Raw genomic sequence first — 21,689 nt, forward strand, 5'->3', positions numbered from 1 at the left:
GCAGATAAACAGGAACCAGGAAACAAAGAAAGGGTCAAAGAGCTTTGACCAATATGCTTTCTTTTGAGGGGGGTGATGGTGAGGTAATTCGGTTTATTTATTCATTTTTATTAAAGGTGCTAGAGCTTGAACTCAGGGCCTCCTGCATGCTGAATTTGCACTCTACCACTCGAGCTGTACGCTCCCCGGCCTCCCCCTAGTATGTCTTTAATTCCAAAGCGAGCTATTCTGTACCTGGGCTTTGTTGAGGATCACAGGGGCTTGGTGCTAGGCAGCCCAGGACCTAGCCTGCAGATGGATGGGGGAGGAATTTGTACCTGGATACTGAGAGTCTCTGGGTAGAAAATAAGGGAAGAGCCTGAGGGTGGTAGTGAGAGGTGGGGGCAGGTCATCCCACAATATAAACAGAGAGACAGAATAGGAAAGGGGATCTTCATGGAGGGTGGTCCCTTGATGGATGGTTTGTAGCATGTGGTGGGTGCAGGGTTGGGAGCAGAGCACGTCACCGCAGAGAGAGGGATGATGGCCACTGACTCTAAGGAAAGTGAAATCTCAAATTGCTGACTGAGATCAGATAAGGTCCAGGCGTTCCCAGTCTGTTTGCTAGTCTGGGCAGCAGGTAGAGCTGGATAAGCACAGGGCTTGTGCTGCAGCTTAGTCTTTACAAATGTATTTTTATTTACTGTATGTTTGTTGGGAGAACGATCAAGTGCATTTAAAAGAAGACATTCTCCATATCTACTCTATTTGCTTTTGGGTTTTCTCTGTTCTTTCTTATCTATATTTTCATGCCTTTTTTACACATTTGTAACTCTTGCATAGATACAGCTTTGTAGTTTGTTTCTTTTCACGTAACATTGCATCATCAATGCCCATGAAGTAGCCACATGGACAAATCTGGAAAGAAGAACCGTACTTACACACGGGTGTAAACTTGTAGGTCAGATGAACTGAGGATGACGTTTGTTGTCTGCAGTGAGTGTGGAGATGGATGGAAGTTCTGTTGAGCTGGAAGAACTGGCAAAATGTCCGGACCATTAAGAAAATGGATTTTGTGATTAGCTTTAAAACTAGGACAACCATCTAGTACTCCTGCAGATCAGAGTTTTAAAGTAACATATATCCCTTGGGTTGGATAGTCTTTGTTTTTGACGTCACATCCCTTCCTTAAATGCCTTTAAGTTCCAAATCAGTAGGGAGACCACATAAGAATTTGTATGGTATCTGTTTCAAAACATTAAAAAAATTTTTTTTATAAGTCAGTTGATATTAAGCTTTTGTCAACTAAAAAAAACAAACTTGTGATGGTCACATGTTCCAGTGAGCTGATCATTTACTTAACCATTCTCCTGTAATGTAATTGAATATTTATTGTTTCTTTTTCAGTCACTATTTTAAGATTCTTTTGAAGTTCTTGATATATATTTTGCCTTTCCTCTTTCTTTTAAAACTTGTTTTTTTCAGGATAAATTCTTAATGTGGTATCTATATTAAATACGACATTAAAAAATCTCTTGATGTGAATCGCCGAATTGCATTAAAAATTCTTGATCAGTTCATATATATGAGTGTATTGGCTTCACCACAGCCTAACCTGCGCTAGGTTTTAATTATTTAATTTTATTTTGTTACTGTTCATATAATAATAAAGAATGTCCCTTTCTTTGCTTTTCAGGTAGACTGAACTTTTGGGGTTTACTATCTTGAACATTTTTTCAAGCTTTCAGAAAACCCTGTTATTGGCTGTCTCTTAAATCCTTTACATTCCTTGGAGCAAAATAAGTTAACTAAAACAAGGAGCAACTTTCTTTGGATTTGTCATCTGTGAGATGATGAGGTTGAAGCAAGTTGTTCTGAGGGCCTTTCTAAAAGCTTCTCAGGTCCGTGTCTTTGGGTTTATGAACTCAAAGTTTAAAAGGCTAATGGGAGGCAGCATTAAGCGTTCTGATGTACAGGCTGGTGAAATGATCGTAGGTGACCTGTTGCAGCTGTTTTTGGTTTTTGTTTGTCTTTTGTTAATATATTTTAGTTTATAAAGCAGTTTGAGTTCCTTGCAAAATTGAGCAGAAAGTTCAGAGAGGTCCCATCTACTCCCTGTCCACACACAAACACAGCCTCCCCCACGATCAGCAACACCCCCCTCCTTCCGCCCGCCAGAGTGGTACCTTGGTTACAATCTATGCACCTGCACTGACACATCACCACCCAGAGTACATAGTTTACATTAGGGCTCACTCTTGGTTATTGTACATTCTCTGTGTTTGGATAAACATACAGTGACATGTATCTACCATTATAGTGCCTTATAGTAGTTCCAGTGCCCTAAAAATCCTCTGTGCTCTGCCTGTTCATCTCTGTTTTCCCCCAACGCCTGGCAACCATAGATCTTTTTGGCATCTCTGTAGATTTGCCTTTTCCAGTGTGTCACATAGTTGAATTGTGCCTGGTTTTGAGGAGGCTGACATCACTGTTCCCTCAAGAGTCTTTCCCCACCATTCCCTGCCCTTCTACTGTGATTGCCTCTAGCTTGGTATTTTAGAGCTGGAGGGATAGATAAGCCCCTCCCAGTCTAGGAATCTTCTCTGTGACACCTTGGCTGAGGAATGAGTCTTTGCTCAGTTCTCAAGGTGGAGCCGAGGGATGAACAGAAGACCCAGAGGCAGAGGGTCTGGGTTCCAGTCCTGGTGCTCACTTGGGTTAGCTAAGTCACTGGACCTTTCTGAGGCTGGCCCTCCCGACCCTCTGGGGAGTGATGATAGAGCAGTGCCTGTTCCCAGGTTGTAGGGGTGACACGAGATAAGTGTGGGCTTTGTTAACACCAAAGGAGGGTATGAAAGGCAGCTTGAAGAGGCTGACGCTGGACAGCCTGGTCCTTGGTTGAGCAAGTGAATTGTTACAAAGTTGTTCCTTGCAGGGAATAGAGGTCTTCCTGAAACTTCCTCCCATCGTGCTGACTCTGTCCTGTGGGGGCATCAAGTCAACCCCCTTTGCCCCACAACCACTTGCTGCTGGCTGTCACACCTCTGCCCCCCTCATCCCAGCAACTCCTTCCAAGCCAAGCTTCTCCGCTCCTTCATCTGTTCTTTGTATCACACGGATTCTTTCCTTTCTTTTTTTTTCAGACTCTAATACATTTTAATAGGAAGGTGGCAATTTAACTTAAAAAGCATGAAAACCCTTGCTTTCTTTTTGCAATTCATTTTGCTTTTTTAAAAATTGAAGTATAGTTGGTTTACAATATTGTGTTAGTTACAGGTATGTAGCAAAATGACTCAGTTTTATGTATACATATATTGTGTTCTCAGATCTTTTTCCATTATAGGTTATTATAAGATGTTGAATATAGTATCCTCTGCTATACAGCAAACCCTTATTGCTTGTCTATTTTATGTATAAGAGTTTGTATTTAGTCCCATATTCCTACTTTATCTGCCTCCCCCCACTTTGGTAACCATAAGTTTGTTTTCTATGTCTGTGGGTCTGTTCTGTTTTGTGTATAGATTCATTTGTATTATTTTTAAATTTCCATATGTAAATGATATCGTATAATATTTGTCTTTCCCTGTCTGACTCACTTCACTAAGTATAATATTCTCTAGGTCCATCCGTGTTTTTCTGCAAATGGTAATATTTCATTCTTTTTTTACGGCCGAGTAATATTCCATTATGTATCTATACCACATCTTCTTAAACCAGTTGTCTGTTGATGGGCACTTGGGTTGTTTCCATCATGTGGATTCTTTAGTTCTATGAGTACCCAATTCAGCATTTCAAATTTTGCTGTAGGGAGGTTTTGTGGGCTGAATTCTGTCCCCCCAAATTCATATACTGAGGCCCTAATCCCAGAACCTCAGAATGTATTTGGAGATGGGGCCTTTAAAGAAGTGAGTGAGAAAGAGCTCATTAGGGTAGGCTTTGATCCAATCTGACCGGTGTCCTTATAAGAAGAGGAAATTTGGACACACAGAGGGCCACCAGACAGAGGGAAGGACATGTGAAGACACTGTAAGAAGGCAGCCATCTCCAGGCTGGGGAGAGAGGCCTCGGGAGAAAGCCACCCGTCAGCACCTTGATGACAGACTTCCCAGCCTCCAGAGCTGTGGGGAAACACATTTCTGTGGTTTCAGCCGCCAGTACCAGTCTGTGGTACTTTGTTATGGCTGCCCTAGCAAACCAGGATTAAATTCAGTTTTATCTCCCTCTTCCCACCTCTTTTCATCCTCAGTGTCTTCTTGCAGCCTCTGCTACACTTTTCTTATTGAACTGTTTTGGAGAATTAATGAGACTTGCAGGCAAATGCTGTCCTTCATCTTGTACTTTCTTCTGGGCAAAGAACGAGGAGTCCCTTTTTCACAAGTACACAATGAATAGTTTTATAAGTGGTGTTCATGACCATGACCATTAGACTGGCTCCCTTTTATAGATTCTTGTGCTGGGCCTTTTTCCTACTTTATCCGTCCCCATTAAGAAATCCTTGCAAGGTGGGGATTGTCATCCCATTTGACAGATGAGAAAGTGGGGAAGCAGGGAGAGTAGATGGCACGAGCAAGGCCATGCAGAGTGGGTTTTGTGGACCCACAGAAGCCACGCTTATCAGCTGATGACAGCGCTTGGGCAGTTATGGGGGCTGGGAGAGGCTGATTCCACTCCCCATCCCAGTAGTCACCCCCTTTCAAGGCTGCTGCATTCCCCAGCCCCCTTCTCATTTCATTCCCCTCCTTGGAGCAGCCCAGGGTGTCCACGTGACCCTGCTCCGCGGAGCAGACTGTTTATTGTGGCTTAACCCGCCCATGCTCGTTTCTCCTGTCGTTTAATGCAATCCAATAGCTCAGAGCACTCCGTCCGAGGGATTTTATTCAGGCAAGACCATTTAAGAATGGAAGAAATTTCCTGTTGAGCGATTTTATATATGTGGTGTGTGTGCGCTCGTGAAGGCAGATGGATGTTTAAGTGTGTGTGAGGCGAAGGACGGCAGACTCCGGAAGTCTGGGGACCACTTAGGGCTGTAACCCTCACTCCTGCACCAGCTGTCCAGCTCCTCCGGGCCTTCTGCCTTTCCCATTTACGGGGCCCTTTTACTGTTATGACACCTGTTTAAATCTGGTGTTTCCATTACGCGGAGGCATGGTAGGTGGCTGGAGCCGGCAGCCGGGCAGGGACCGTGTGTGCAGCTCTCGAGCTCAGGCAGCCACCCCTCCTCCCTTCAATTCTTGTGCAAAATCCATTTTTGGTGTTTTGTTTCAGTGTGAAAACTGTAAAAATATTTTCAGGGACCGCCCCCCCCCAACCTTCTTACTTATAGCTAAAATTTCAGCCTTTGATAATGGGGACATCTTTTGAAACAAAGAAAGCACTCATCCAAACATTTTGTAGTCACATTTCTTTTGGGGGAAAAAAAAGATGATTTTTGAAGCATAGTGTGTGGACGGTGTTCCATGAAATTCCATGACATTAAATTTGCATGGAGACAGCACTCTGTGTCACCTCCCTTAGGATTATTGACATCATCAGGCCAGGAGAGCTTTGCTGTAGACCGAGCGGCATCATCTCCAGTTAGCAGATAGGAAGCTATTTCCCAACATTTGTGTGTATAAGTGCTTATTTAAAAAAATATCAAAATTGGAAGGTAACGTACATGAAGCATACATTAAGTGTATAGCTTGATAAATTCTTTTTTTTTTTTTTCAAATGGAGATACTGGGGATTGAACCCAGGACCTTGTGCATGGTAGGCACGTACTCTATCACTGAGCTATACCCTCCCCCAGCTTGATGAATTCTTACAAACAACACACCCTTGTAACCAGTGTTCAGATCCGGAATCAGAACGTGCTGAAACCTTCCTTGCGCCCCTTCCTGTCAGCACCCGTTAAGAGCAGCCCCAATCCTGATTTCTGACGCCGCAGAATATAATAAAGTATGCCCGAAGAAGTCTTGCTTTCACTCTATCCCTGTTTACTCCATTTTTTCTTCATCCTCAGATAACTCTTGTTTTTTTTTTGGTGAATTCTTGCAGATTTATATGCTTATGTAAATAAAGCTGTGTTTCTAATTTTTGCACTTTTCTAGAAGACGTCACCCCATCCTCACTGTTCTACACAGTTTAAAAAAAACTTTTTTGAAATTATTAAAAATTTTTTTTCTAATTTATAATTTTTTTCTTTTTTTAGAGGAAGCAGTTGGGTTCATTCATTTATTTTTTTTAGTGGAGGTACTGGGCATTGAACCCGTGACCTCGTGCATGCTAAGCAGGCACTCTACCACTGAGCTATACCTACTCCCCCTGTTTTCTATCTTGCTGTGTCTCTTCCCTCTGTCTCCCCACTGAATCCGGTTCCCCTGCCATGGCTCAGGCCCTGCATATTGGATTGAGTAGTGTCCCCCCAAAGCTCATGTCCACTGGAAACTCAGAATGTGTCCTTATTCGGAAACAGGGTCCTCACAGATGTAATTACTTAAGAGAAGGTCATACAGGAGTAGAGCGAGCCCTAACTTCAGTGTTTTCAGATTCAGAGACACAGACACAACGGGAGAAGGCTGGGACAGTGGAGGAAATTGGACTGATGTAACGACAAGGTGTGGATTGCCAGGCGCCACCAGAAGCTGGAAGAGACAAAGAAGGATCCTTTCCTAAAGCCTCCCAGGGGATCCCTTCACTGTGGACCTCTAACCTCAGAGCTGGGACAATTGGCCTCTATTATGTTAAGCCACCCGGTTTGTAGTACTTTGTTTTGGAAGCCCTCAGAAACTAATACATGCTCCTTGCCCTCTCTCCTGAACGCTTGCCTTCCCCTCCCTACCGTCTCATCTTTACACCCCAATGCATTTTCCCCGTGGAGTCAGCCACCCCCTTGATAACCTGTGGGATCATGTCACTCCTGGCTTAGAACCCGTCAGAGTCCCCATTGTCTACTGGATAAAGTCTAGGCTTCTTGGCCTGGTGTCTGTCCCCTGTGCTGTCCCTTCTACCCCACATCTTGCTCAGCCCAGTCTTGTCCACTCAACCTTGAGGTGGACGCAGATTGGCAGCTGCCAGTGAGATGGCTATGTTTGGATTAAAGGGCACTGGGATGACATTGAACTTGATGCATGTAGATGGCTCTTCTGGGCTCCAGTGGTCCATCACTGTCCGCATGACTCCCTTCATCAAAAGGTTCTTGCATTTAAATTACTCTCCTGCCTTCCAATGTGGTCCAGGTTTCAGCTTTTGCTGAGAAATTGACAAACACAGCTTACTCTTGTGTATGCAGACACTGGGGCCCCTTGGGAAGGGCAGTAACCCAGAGTGGGACAGTTTGGTTCACACTGTCTGCTTGGCCACTTACTAACAGAATGACCTTGAGTAATCTATTATCTTGCTCCATGCCTCAGTTTTCTCATCTGTCAGGTGGGGAGGGTAATAGTACCTGCCTCGTAGGGCTGTTGTGAGGAGTAGATAAGTTAATTCCTGTAGATGTTTCCACAGGGCCTGGCACCTGGTAAGAGCTCAAGAAGCTCTTTGCTTAGCCGAATGTCTCCCTTTCTGCTCTAGTCTTGGTTACTTTTTTAACCAACACAGGCACCGTCTTCTCTAGAAAGTCTTCTGGGACCTTCTCTGCTGGCGTAATGACCTGTTGTCTTCTATTTACCCATTTGTGTGCCTCCCTGTCGAGGCCCTGAAGTTCTTGAGGGCAGGACCATTCTAGGCCTCCGTCACCCCCATTCCTAGCACTGGGGCTGGCACCCTGGTAGGCCTTCAGTTGGGTGCTTGCTCGGGATAAGAAGGAATAATGAGTTGACTGTTCCCCCCCGCCCCTTCCACCCCGCCAAGTGTCACACAGTGGATTGTGCCAGGGCTGGACCTCAGCCTCTCCTGTCAGCTGAGAACCCTTGTCTGGGGGCTTTTCTGTGCCCACAGGAGGGGTGAGGAATAGCTGAGCTCTGTGGAGAAATCAAGGTGATGGGAAGGAGGAAAAGATCTGGATAGAGAACCAGCCTGTCTTAACAGTGAAAGGGACTTGCCACCATCCAGAGCTCCAGTGGGATCTGAGAGACCCGGGCCTTTTGATGCGCGAGCCACGCTCATTCCCAACCCCACAGGGCCTCAATGGGGCCGTCCTCCCACTGTAAAGCTCGAGGTCCATACCTTTCATGAATTTTAAGGAATCAGAGCTGAGTTTTTAAAATTGTGCCTTCCTTTCTTTCCTTCCTTCCTTGTTACTTTTTGATACAGGTACTGGGGATTGAACCCAGGGCCTCGTGCATGCTAAGCCCACACTCTACCACTGAGCTTTACTCTCTGCCCTGGGCTCATTTAGATATGCTTCCATTTTAAGGTGATATAAAAAAAAAATTGGGTCAACAAGAACTTCCTAGGTCAACTTAGGGCAACAAGGACCCTGAGGAAAGAAAACCTCAAGAATTGCAAATACTCTGACAGCCACTGTTCTTTTAGGATTCTTTGGGTGGTGAAGACTCAGTGACGGGCAGGCAGAAATTAAGATTGATGCTTAAGTGATGACTCTGGAAGCTTTGATTTGTCCTGGAACTTAGAACAGGCTGTTAGCGCAGGGGGCTCAGTTTCCTGTCGTTAGAGACACTTGCTTTCTCAATGCAGGCACTGAGACGCAGTGACTTTTTAAGGCCTGGCGATCCACAAAAGAAGCCCCACCCCGGCCAGTCTCTTGGGCTTAGAAGTTAATTGTGAGTTTGGACAGGTTTTGTTTCGGCCCCTACTGTGGTTTCTTGCAGCTAGGAGGTACTCAATAAACATCCTGTATTTTCTATTCTATTGAGGGGTGTTTGTTAGAATTTTGGATCTGAGGCTCAGGACCCTGGAGAGGTTCTCCTGATTCTAGGCAGCTATTTCTGACAGACCAAAGGGCACTTTTGCCTCTTGAAGGAAGGCTCTATGAAAGAAAAGTTCAGCGTGTCCTGTGATTAGGCATTTAAGAGATCAAGAATCCTTCATGCTTCAGAAATCCTTTATCTAACCTCATTTCTTCCTGGGCACACATTACAACCAGAGCATCTGTAGGTGTAATGCCCACTACAGTGGCCACTAGCCACGTGGGGCTACTGAGCCTTTGAGATGTGGCTGGTCTGAATTAGACTGTGCTATAAGCATAAGCTATACCCAAATTTCAAAACTTAGTGAAAAAGAGAAGCTAAGACACCTCATTAACAATTTTTTTGTATTGATTACATGTTGAAATAATATTGGTGATATACCAGGTTGAATAAACTGGGTTACTAATTTAACCTTTTCACTTTTTAAAAAATGCAGCTACTAGAAAACTTAGAGTTATGTTTTTTTATTGGATAGCCCTGTTCAAGAGACTGGCTGCTCACTTATCTTCCCAGGATAACCTGCTAGAGTGGGTGGAGTCTCTCTTATTTCAGGAATCTCTTCATTCTGACAGGCCCTCCAAAGCATGTTGGAAGCCAGAGTGTGGGCAAAATGACACATGGATGGGAGAGTGAGTTACGCACAGTGCATTTTCTTCACCAGCTCCCTGGAAGGACAGAGGAATTTTCTCTGCAGCAAATTTAATTTAAGCAGATTTCGATGATCAGGTAGACATGATCCCAGCACTTATTATGAGTAATAATAGCACTGCATATTTAATTGCCTGACTTCCTTTTAAAAGCTTAAGAATAAAGCAGAGTAGTCACAAACCCTAAAATAGTTTAAGACAAATTAATGAAGAGCGTAAGGAGGGGAGGTGCGGCTTTTCATAGTGAGATCTCGCACGTGGCTTTGCTGTATAAGTGATGGTCCATCAGTGTGGGGCTGTTTGGGTATGGGCATTCAGGACTGTGCCTGGTTTTTGCTGGTCCAGAGGGCTGTTTCTTCATCATCTCCACTCCTGCTCCGTAGCCAGAATGATTTGTGAGTCCTTGCATCATTAAACTGCTTGTAGAAGAATGAACTTCATGCCTGTTTGCATGGCTTGCCAGTTTCATATTTATTTCCTTTGCTGTTGGTTGCTGATTTGTTTTCCCTGACAGATGCCAACCAGAGTCCTTGCGATGAGAGATATTTTTAATTCCTGTCTGGTTGAACATAAAATGCATGTTCAGTTTGTGTGTGTTAATGGATAGAGTTAGTGGCTCATTAAAAAAAGCGGATTGTGCACTTTGCTTCTCTCCTGCTCTCTTCCCTCTGGGCCCGTCCTCTTCATTTCTTTCACCACCTCTCTTCCCATTTTCATCCCCCCCCCTTTTTCCTGGTAATATATAGGTCACGTGAGAAGTCCTAAAAAAATGTGTTCAGCAGGCCTGTCTGCACCACCCTCCTTTTTTTTTTTTTTTGAAACCAATAAAGCCTTGCCTTAACTGAGTGTCGCTTTATTTTATTTTATTTTACTTTTTATTTGACCACCTTTGCCCTTCCTCCTGCATGGCCTCCTCTCACTCGGGCAGCCCCAGGGCTGGAAGGCCCTCACGTGGTACCCAGCGGCTGGCTCGCAGCACAGACTTGCCTTGGACAAGGGCCAGACTCAGGGTTGGAGCTGGGCAAACACGCCTGCACCAGGGAGCTGATTGGAAGGAGGCCCAGGGTGGAGTACCCATGGGCTCAGTGGAAACCTGGTTTTACTTAAGATATTCCAAACAGTGAAGGGGGAGTAAACAGTCTGCTAATTAAATCTGGAGGTGGCAGTAAATTTGGAGGTGTTGCAAAGCCTTCTGCACACAGAGGACGTTGGGAAAACACAAAGCGCTGTAGAAAGGTGAGGCAAGGCTTGGGGAGATGAGATTTTGCCTGGAAAAGTACAAGCCGCCATCTGGAGAGAAATTAGCCATGGTAGCGTGCTCTGTGGGGCGTAAGTCAGTGGTGCTGGGATTGACTTGGATCCAGAACTGTTCAGTTCTGTTTCTTGTTCCTGATAGTCAGTAGTCATTGTTTATTTTTTTAACCCCTAAATTTATTACTCAGGAGTAAGCCAGATCCACTGGGTTTGTAAGGCTCAGCCTTAAAGGTGAACTGATTAGAAGTGTGTCCCTCCAAAATCATTTGTCCGTTTGCTCACATTTTCTTCGGCTCTGGACCCCAAGGGTGGCCAAGGGTCCCAGGATCTTAGAGGTTGGTTCTGGAAACTAGAGATGTGGCCAGCCAGCTGGTGCGGGCAGCTGCCTGCTCAGTGTGGACCAGGAGGCGCCCTGCTTCTGGGTGTGCGTCCACCAGGAGGGCTCCTGCCGTCGATCTCTGGGGTAGCCTACAGTTTATAGGTTTAGAGCTCTCCAGCCTTTGTGGCCCTGCTGCCTCTTTGAGCCCCATAATCACACAAAGATGCTTCAGTGCTCTGAGCCCGCTTCCATTTGCCAGTTTGAGAACCTACACTCTTATGATGGGAAACAGGATGGCCTCGAGGCTGAAGAGCAGCGATTTTTGGAGTTAGATGTCTGTTCAAGTCTCTGGGCAACCTTGGTCAAGTTGCTTCATTTCTCAGCCTCAGCTTTGTCTGTAACATGGCTCAGTAAAGCTAAAGAGATCTAGATAGGGAACTCTGCTTGGGAGTGAACTTCAGCTGCATGAACGTTAACTCTCCCTGAAATAAGTGTAGATCATATTCAGAACCTTTTCACTGTGAGTTCAGAGGGGACCCTCCCAGATGAGGTTGCCCTGGGAGGTGGCATTGACACTAGACAAGAACTTGGAGGAAAATGATGGTATCAGCCCCCGCAGAGCTGACCAGGGACAGAGGTTCACGTTTGAGTTTCCCGACGTGGTTGTTTGAATGCCGCATTCTCTTCTTGCCTTCTGACATGCTAGAGTAAATAAACATTTGTAGGGGGTTTACAGAAGCAATGATACGTCCTTACTTAAGCAAAGACGGTGACTGGTAAATGATGTGACGTTCTTGACCCAGGTGAGAGAAACTGACAGGGGCCACAGAGGGTCGAATCTTCCTGCTGACAGCATCTTGCATTGTCTCCTGTGGACACTCCCCTGCGGAGGAAGGGGCATGAGAGAGGCTTTCCGTGGAATTGAAGGAGGAAGGATGACTAGGTTGGAGGTGACAGACTTTAAGCTTATAAACACACATCTGTGCAGCTGCTTTGCAACGCCTGTCACTCTCTGTATTTGAGGAGGAACTGTTTAGGGGAGAAGAGCATTGCTGGATGGGTGACCTGATTTGTTTCCTTTGTTTCCTTCTGGCCCAAACTGGGCAGGTAGCCCTGACCCACAAGGTCTTAAACTGCCTGAAAGGAAATCCATTTGCTGATAGAGAAGATACACTTAGAGATAAAGAAGAGAATGTTTTGTTTACTGCTTCCCCTGCTGCTGGGCCCTGGCTTAGTCAGAGTATTAAAGAGCTGGTGACTGGACCACACTCCTCCTGTGTCTGAAATCTTACCCTTGGAACTCAAACCGGACCATAATTAGAGTGGTTATTGTTTTCTAATTGTTTTATCTGCATTCATTTTTCTCTCCCCAATCCAATGGGACTGAATTTTACTCATTGAGGACAGAGTTCATGACTCCCCTTTCCACCACAATTGGACTCAATAAATATCTGGCTGAAAGAGAAAGAAAAGTACCATATGATATCACTTTTATAGGGGATCTTAGAAAAAGACAAATGAACTTATTTACAAAACAGAAACAGACTCACAGACATAGAGAAAAAATTTATGGTTACCAGGGGGTAGAGGGGGTAGGAAGGGATAAATTGAAAGTTTGAAGTTTGTGGATACTAACTACTACATTATAAAATAGATATACTGTATAGCACAGGGAACTATGTTCAATATCTCCTGGTAACCTATAATGAAAAAGAATCTGAAAACGAATATATGTATGTATGTGTATGACTGAAACATTATGTTGTACACCAGAAATCGACACAACATTGCAAACTGGCTGTATTTCAATAAAAAAATGCAAAAAAAACCCCATAAAAATTAAATATCTGGCTGAAGGATTAAAGAGGGATTTCATTTCCATAATTTATATTCTTCCTCTTTCTTAAAAGGATGTGATGAATATAACTGAATTTTTATTTTGAGAAATATTTTAAATAAAAGTCATACACCTAGTGCATTGGTATTCCTGCTTACTCTGGAAGAAATATCTTATCAATTGTCACTCTTCTCATCCCCCTTCAGTCCCTACTCTCATCTATTTCTCTCTGTGAATGAATGCCTGTTGGTGTTTAAGTACTGAGGTCTCATCCACCTCCTTGTGAGCTGGGATGTTTAGAATCATCCGTCTGGGGCTTCCCATCTCAGATGTATTAACACTGTAGTGTGTGTATCAGCAACAGCCTGCCAGACTGTTGAAGGAACAGACACGGAGCTTCCACTCTTGTTTCTGTTTGTGTAGGTAGAGGAGACATTTCCTTGGGGGAGACTTGACAACTTAAGAGGGTGGAGACTGGGACTTGGAAGTTATTGAGGAGATTCCAGTTCTGGGTTGGACTTGGTGACCTCTAAGATCCTTTCTGTATCTTCAGATTTTGTGATAAGTGGCAGGGTGGGGCGTGGTGGGGGTCTGTGGCTGACATGGATGATTTCAGCCCCATCCCTTACCTCTGGGAGTGTCAACACCTGGCCAGGAGTAGGTGGGAGAGTCAGCTCTGAGATACATCAGGGTGAAGGGGGAACTGGCAAAAGTGCCTCCTTGTTTCCCCTTGGACCTTCATGCTCTTTGAATGTCTTATTCATCTTTGTCTTGATCTTAGTAGATACTCAGTGTTTGTTATTTGAATAATAAATTGTCTGTAGCTTAAATTCCCTCTGCTGGGAGTCTTTAAGACCCTTTATTTTTAGAACTTTCCACTGCGCTTTATAAGTATGGCACAAACTTTCTAGAAAGTTGAGAGGCGGGAAACCTTCCCGAAGAGTCTAATAACCTGGGTTTCCCCCACCCTCCCTCTCCCCAACCTTGCTTTCTAGAAAATGCCTGTGTCAGCATGAATACGTTCCAGTGGGTGTGAGCAGTTTCAGTTCAAGGTGAGGCCAGGAAGCCTAGGCTGCTGGGTTAATAGGCAGGAAGTGTGAGGAATCTGGGGGGAGCTTATGGGTGTGTGGAGCTAGAGGCAGCTGCTGCCGGGGTGACTGTATCTGAGCAGGAGTGTGTCAGATGGATCCTCTGTGCCAGAGCCTCAGGGGTCTAGTCCTGAGTGGGTGACCTGGAGAGCTTTGGAAGTTCTTGAAAGCTTGACAGACGATTAGGATCAAGAAACATCGAGACGACAAGCTTTTGCGACTCTCACAGGGATACTGTGAAGGTCAAGTACATGATGAGCTATGTGACCCCAAACTCGCTGGAAGGATTCCCTTGTATGGAGCTCGAGGTCTGTGTGAGAGTTGGGAAGTTATCATATCATCTTAGAAGGAAGGGGAGTCATGGGACATTCCCCGGGGAACCTCCTCTCCAGGTGATATGCCTGGATTTCTCTATTCAGATTGACCTAAAAGGTTTAGAAGGTCATTAATTTGCCAATTGAACTCAGTGTATACAGCCCCTGACCAGAGACAAAATAGCTGCATGTAAACTGGCCTAGGAGTTTCCAGAAGTTTCTGCTGTGCAGTGTGCATTCATCAGAGCCAGTTGAAACAGGTGATTGGGCCTTTGGCCTCATTTGGTTACGCCGTCCGCTCTCCAGGCCTCCACCTGCTTCCCATCTTTCCCCTCAGTCTGCAGCTGTAGGTCTGCAGATCTAAGCCTGTTTGCTAACTCATCTACCCAGGCCCCGGGGTGCTGTGTGGGCATCACCTCTGCCAGCCAGGCCTTAAAGCTTGCATAGCACGGTGGGAAGTGCTCAGGTGATGAGGTCAGGTGGACCAGGTTCTGAGTTACCAGGTGAGAAGGTCAGGTAGGCAGGATCCAGTGTTCCTAGGGGATGAGGTCAGGTTAAGCCGGTTCAAACTGATCAAGTGATGAGACCAGGCAGACCAGGTTCCCTGGGAGAGCTACTTAACATCTTGCCTCCTCAGTTTCTGTCTTCACATGGAAGATGGGTGGTGATACGTGTCCCTGGTGTAGGGGTTAATAGCACAGCTCTGACTTCAAACTGCCTGGGTTTGAATTCTGGCCCCATCAACTACTAGTGGTGTGACTTCAGGCAGGTCACTTCATTCTGCCTCAGTTTGTTCATCTGTAAAATAGGCTTAAATAGTGTGTGTCTCGCCAGAATGTTGGGGGAAGTAAATGGCTTCTCCCATCTATGATAAAAGCCTAGTAGTGCAAGGTGGACACCAAGTGCCATGTAAGTTTTGGCTCTAATGAATGATCTAAAGGGGCATTACACAAATAAAATTAATATAAAACACTTGGGCAGAGTTTGGGCTCAGTACGCTTTACCTCATTTGCTGATTAACCTTGGCAGAGAGTAAACTCTGATTATATTTCCTGACTTCCCATTGGATCTTCCATTTTCTTGTTTCAAAGCTCTCGGGATCAAAATCATCATCAGCAACTGAAGGGAAATCTTGGTGCTCGTTGCCACCTAGCAAGGGAAGAGCACTGAGCTTCTGAGTTAGACAGGATGGACTTCTGGGTCCTGGTTCTGGTATTGGCTAGCCATGGAATTTGACCCTGAGTCTTAGTGTTTTTTCATCTGAGCAATGGGAATTAGGATGCTGGGAGGTGAATCCTGGCATATATTATTATCTCCACTTTATTAATGAGCACACAGGTTCAAAGATTTGCCCACAGTCACACAGTTAGTCTAGAAGCTCTTCACATTGTCCAGGATTGTCATAGAGTTTTTCATGCGATTGCTCTGAAATGATGGTCTTTTTTCCTTCATTTTCAAAGTCCAGACATCCTCCTTAAAAGAGTCTTAATTGAGTGGTTCATGTGACTTGTCCTCCGTTGAGAAGAATTTTCTGTTGCTTATAGAAATCCATTGTGTTCCTGTAGATCTCTCTTAATTGCACTATCTGGGATTTTTTCTGCAAAAGCATTTAACTATTCAGTTCATTAAGCTATATTTAACAAAAATTGCATCTAATAAAGTTTCAGGGCACCCTTTTTATGTCTTGGTGCTGTATCTCTGTTGTTTGGTAACATTTGTAGAGAGGAATTAAATATAACTTAGATTGTTTTATTTGATTTACTTCCCTTTGTAGGTACCTTTTGTAAGGTGTGAAAAGTTGCAAAGAGAAATCTCATTTTGCAGAGGAATTACTGCTGTTTAAAAACATGGTATTGGGTGCCGGGACAAAGCTGTTTAAAGCCTTGAATGATGACAGTCCATTGAAAATGATTGAGGATGTGCTAAGATTTGTTTTACAGATGGATGGTGAATTATAGCAGTTGCTCCTAAATTTAAACAATGGATTTTGTGGTTGTAGCTTAAAAATGTGTCACATTAATATACTGGGTAGTATTAATTTCTAGGATAGGGAAGCAAAATCTTAATTTGTTATTTAAATTGTTTGAAGTGAAAGAAACGTTCTAGTTATCACTATTTTCAGCTCTTGCTATGTTATTTCCAGTCATCCCATTTGGATAAAACTATTTGCAAAGGACTACTTTGGTTGAAAAAATGGGCTTTTCAGATGTTGCCGAACACTTGTGCTAGAAACATCCTTTTAGAGGACTGGTGGTCCAGTTCACTCACTGCCGATGGGGAGCCTGAGGCTCAGTAACCATGGCTTCTCTAGAATATGAACAAGTATGTTTAATAATTCATAGTAGGGATATGTTTAATAATTTCTTAACATTGGGAGTTCTTGCTCACCTTTACTTTTTCTTTTTCTTTTTTTTGTAAACAACAGAAATTTATTTCTTACAGTTCTGGATTTGGAAATCCAAGGTCAGGGTGCCAGCATGGTCAGGTTAGAGTGAGGGTCCTCTTCCAGGATGCAGACTTCTCAGTGAGTTTTCACCCTCACCCTGCAGAAGCAGGTGAGGAATCTGGAGTGCTTCACCTTTACTTCTTAGAGGATCAATTGTGAATGTGTGTTTCACATCACATTTGTGATGTGAAAACCAAGGCTCAGAGAGGTTAAGTAATTTGCTCAAGGTAACACAGCTAGTGAGTGTTGAAGCCTTAGGTTTTCTGAAATTCTAGAATCTGATCTTTAAGAAAAATCCCAGAACCTTTTAATTTTTGGTAATTTAAACTAAGACATCCAGCTTGATATTTTGTCAACTTTTTGTTATTTCCAGTTATCTGACCATAAAATAGAAAGTCTAGTTCGTACAGGGAACTATATTCAACATCTTATAGTAACCTATATGAAAAAGAATATGAAAATGAATATATGTATGTATATGTATGACTGAGACATTATGCTGTACACCAGAAATTGACACATTGTAAACTGACTATACTTAAATAATTTAATAAAAATTACATAAGAAAAAAAAAAGAAAGCCATCCTCATTAAGAATTTTAGGAGGAGGGATTCTTTTTAGAGAAAGTGGCAGAGTTGAGGTAATTAAGAGTAAATCTAGCAATCTATCCCTTCTTAAGAAGTTCAGGAAAAAGCAATCACAAAGCCACGTGATGTGTGAGCTCACGCACTTAGGGAAGGAGAGAAATTGAGCATGGATCATTTATTAAGCACCTGCTCTGTGGCAAGCTGTGTTCTTTCACTCATGCTGTGTATAAACCCCTGACATTAGTAAGGCATGGGTCCTTTCCAGGATTTACTGTCTCGTTATGAAGCAGGTGTTCCTTCACCTGTGGAAAAGGCGGCAGAAGCCTGGAGAGTTTTTAATTGGTCCAGTGCGGGGAGTTGGTGGGCGAAGCCAGTCTTGAATTCAGCTTCTGATGCCAAGAGCAGGGTTCTTTCTCCTACCCCACAGCTTATGTTACACAATGTTTCTTTATGTTTATATGCCATATAAATCTCCAGTCGGATGGCTGGGAAGTGCTTTTGGCTGGCTTTGTTGCTTCAGCTGTCTGGAAGGAATGGCTTTCATAAACACGGAGAGCGAACTGGATTTTCACTTTGGGATAATTCATATTACAGAAGTGGGAAAGGTCATTACCACGGGAATTCCATTAATCCCTGAAGCAGTGGGTCCTAAATGAGTTGGCCTGCCCTAGGATGGTCACATTTTTTTCACTGTTGGTATTAAATACCACAGACACTTTTTTAAAAGAAAAGTTCAATGAACGTAAATTTAAACTCAAAAAGAAGGGAAAAATAAAACGTTACCCATAAACTCATTATTCTTAAACAGCTATTGCTAGTGTTTCTGTTTTTAAAAAAAATTTTTGTGGTATTACACATAGCATAAAATTGACCATTTTACACATTTTTAAGTGTCCAGTTCAGTGATACATTCGCATTGCTGTACAGCTGTCACCAATATCCATCTCCAGAACTTTTTCATCTTCCCAAACTGAACTTCCATACCCATTAAACAACCACTCCCCCTTTCTCCCTTCCCCAATCCCTGACAACTGTTATTTTATTTTATGAGTTTGACTATTCTAGATACTTCATATAAGTAGAATCATAAACAGTATTGGTCCTTTTGTGACGGGCTAATTTCTTAGCATCATGTCCCCAAGTTTCATCTATGTTGTAGCAGGTCATAATTTCCTTCCTTGCTGAGGCTAAGTAATATTCCATTGTATGTGTATGCTATATTTTGTTTATCTCGTCATCTGATGATGGACACTTTCATCGTTTCCCTGTCTTGGCTGTTGTGAATAATGCTGGTATGAACTTAGGTGTACAAATATCTATCCGAGTCCCTGCTTTCTGTTCTTTTGAGTGTGTACCCGGGAGTGAATTAGTGGATCATTCATGATAATTCTGTATTTAAGTTTTTGAGGAACTGCCACACCGTTTTCCACAGTGGCTGCACCAGTGTACGTGCCCACCAGCAACGCACAAGGGTTCTGATTTCTCCCCATCCTTGCCATTACACGCTATTTTCTGTATTTTGATAATGGCCATCCTAATGGGTGTGAAGTGATACCTCATTGTAGCTTTGATGTGCATTTCCCTAGTGGTTAGTGATGTTGAGCATCTTTTCATGTGCTTGTTGTTCGTGTTCTACAATACTATTGTTATTATTTAACCATGTTATTGTTAGTATTTTCCTTCTGGTGTTTACCTTGGCGTCTGTTTTTCTTTTTTCTTTCCTGAATGTAATCATGGTGAACACAAAACTATGTTCAGAATATTCTATATTTTCCACCAACTATCTTCATCAACAGGTTTCGTGTGGCAGCAATGTGCGAAGGTATATCTCAAACCTACCCAATTGGTGCTATTTTTAGTGGTAATTTTCGCCACTGCAAATTCTTCTCCTTAGGAAACCCAGGAACACTGGGATGTTAGCAGCCATCTGTTGGTAATATTGCAGGGCCAGGCACACTGTGGATTTCAAATAGAAGGCTCTGGGGTTTATTATGAAGTGAAAGGAGTCTTAGGACCAGTTATAACTTTTCTGATGCCTGGAGGTTTGGAGACAGCCTGTCCATGATATGTATGATATGTAACTTGGACCCTCAATGAATGGGTTAATTGCATTGCTTTGATTCCTAAACAGAAAATAGTGTTTGTGGGATGAGCAGACCTTTCTCTCCCAAGGTGGTGTTCTAAACTTCCTTTTGTCTTTTATTTGGAATCTGGAGTGTTTTTCATAGAAACAATGACTTTCCCAGGCTGTCCCTGAGGACCATAGAACCCACATGTCTATTCACTGGAGCTGGCAAGGCATGCTGGGAAGATCAGACTGATGGAGTCTGCACTTGGCTTTGTCCCATGCCTCTGACTGCCCGTCCCGCTGAGCCCAAGTTTCCTAGTCCATACCATGGAAATAGGACCTGTCAGCATGTGTTGTTGTTCAAAAAAGAAGTGAACTGATTAATGAGTGTATTAGTTTCCTAAGCCACAAATTTGATGGCTTAAAATAGTGCTAATTTCCTTCCAGTTCTGGAAGCCAGAAGTCCAAAATCAGCCTCACTGGCTCAAAATCAAGATTGTCGGCAGGGGTACACTTCCTCCAAGACTCCAGGGGAGAATCTGTACTCTACCTCTTCCAGCTTCGGGTGGCTGCCCGCGTTCCTTGGCTTGTGGCCGCATCACTCCCGTCTGCCTCTGTGTGCCTTCTCCTCTTATATCTTTGAAATCTCCCTCTGCTTCCATTTTATTAGGATACTGGTGATTGCATTTTGATTAAGATCCTTAACTTATATCTTTTCCCATGTAGAGTAGTATTCATAGGTTTTGGGAATTAGGGTTTGGGAACATCTTGGGGGGGGGACCTTTTTTAGCCTTCCACAATGAGGAAAAATCGTAAGAGTATTCTCCACCAGAGGCTGTATGTGATTGTGATTGTCTTAGCTCCTTACACAGGTCACCTGCGATCACGTGGTGGAGCAGGGAAGAGTTATGGCTTTAACCCCTTCACTGTGAGTATGTGGGCGCCTGGCACGGTGCCTAGCAGAAGACAGGAGCCCAGTACATACCAATTTTTTATGTTTCTAAGAAGTTTCTGCTACACTGCCCTGACTTTCATTCAGTTTTATTTTAATGTCCTTTTGTCCATTTCTTCTTCTCCTTCATTTCCTCCTCCTCCCCCCTCTTCTCCCCCTCCCCCCCTTCTTCTTAATGCTGGATGAGCTTAGTTGGGTAGGCACCAAGAGCATACTGAGTTTTACACGGCTGGGACTTGGGATCAGGAGGTGAGAGGACAGGGTGCCACATATTGTGGGTTAATCACACGAGGGTGGTTTCTTCCCTTTGGGAGCCCATGGGGATGGTTCCCGTGGAGCCAGTGAAGACCCCTTGTGAGACACAAACCCCTGTCATTCCCAACATTTCTGAGTATGTTTTCACTGCCCAAGGGATCTTACGTTGGACCATGGTCATGACCGGGAGCCCTGCATTCTTTTCTGTTAATCACTTGCTCCATGGAAATCGTGACCAGCTCCAGTTTCGTCCTGTAGGAATGGGTGTTGCTGTCACTGTGTGCCTGAAAGTATGTGGTGGTGGACAGCTGATAGCCTGTGAAGCTGCTGATTTCACACTGCCCTCTCTGATTCTAAAAGAGGTTCCTTAGGTTAATTCAACAAGCATGTGTTTATCGGATACCAGACTCTGAAGGGCTTGTAGGACAGAGGGCCTAAGCTTAGTGGGTAGAGGTGGAATAAGGTATTGACTTAAAGCTACGGCAGTGGGTGCCAAGCTTGAAGGGACGTCAGAATTTGCTTTAACAAGAAGTCTTGTTACTTTCCCTCCAAGAAGGGGGTGGCAGCAACTTGTACAGCCATGACCAAGATTAAGGCTCGAGACCTTTGCATCAAGAAGAGGGAGCTGCTGAAACCCGTGGAGGACCTGAAGGTGTAGCTGTCCCAGCTGCGTGACACTAAAGTGACAGGCGGTGTGGCTTCTGAGCTCTCCAAGATCCGAGTTGTTCACAAATCCATTGCCTGTGTTCTCACCGTTATTAACCAGATTCAGAAAGAGAACCTCAGGAAGTTCTATGAAGACAAGAAGTACAAGCCCCTGGATCTGCAGCCCCGGGAAACGCGCGCCACGCGCCGCCAGCTCAGCAAGCAGCAAGAGAACCCGAAGACCCAAGGCTGAGAAGCAGCAGTGGAAGGAGCAGCTGGACCCACCGCCACGGTCTGCAGTCAAGGCCTGAGCATCCAGGCGCCAATAAAACAGACTGGGTGGGGGTGGGGTGGGGTGGGGTGGGGGAGGTGGGAGGAAGCCCTGTTAAAGCCCAGAGTTTCTGATTTAGCAGGTCTGCGGTGGAGGGCAAGGATTTTGATGTTGGTG

General features: G+C 44.2%; 1 protein-coding gene, 1 non-coding gene and 1 pseudogene across 2 annotated transcripts in view; 2 read left to right on the forward strand and 1 right to left on the reverse strand.

The window, feature by feature from the left end:
* The window catches only part of TIAM1 (TIAM Rac1 associated GEF 1), a 331,093-nt gene that overhangs the window by 14,665 nt on the left and 294,739 nt on the right, over window positions 1-21,689 (forward strand).
* TRNAG-ACC lies at window positions 5,690-5,761 on the reverse strand. The gene has a single exon. It is a non-coding gene; the product is annotated as a tRNA-Gly (tRNA).
* Window positions 21,177-21,552, forward strand: LOC116662646 (annotated as a pseudogene).

Source organism: Camelus ferus, chromosome 1, assembly GCF_009834535.1.
Source record: "Camelus ferus isolate YT-003-E chromosome 1, BCGSAC_Cfer_1.0, whole genome shotgun sequence".
NCBI lineage: Eukaryota > Metazoa > Chordata > Mammalia > Artiodactyla > Camelidae > Camelus > Camelus ferus.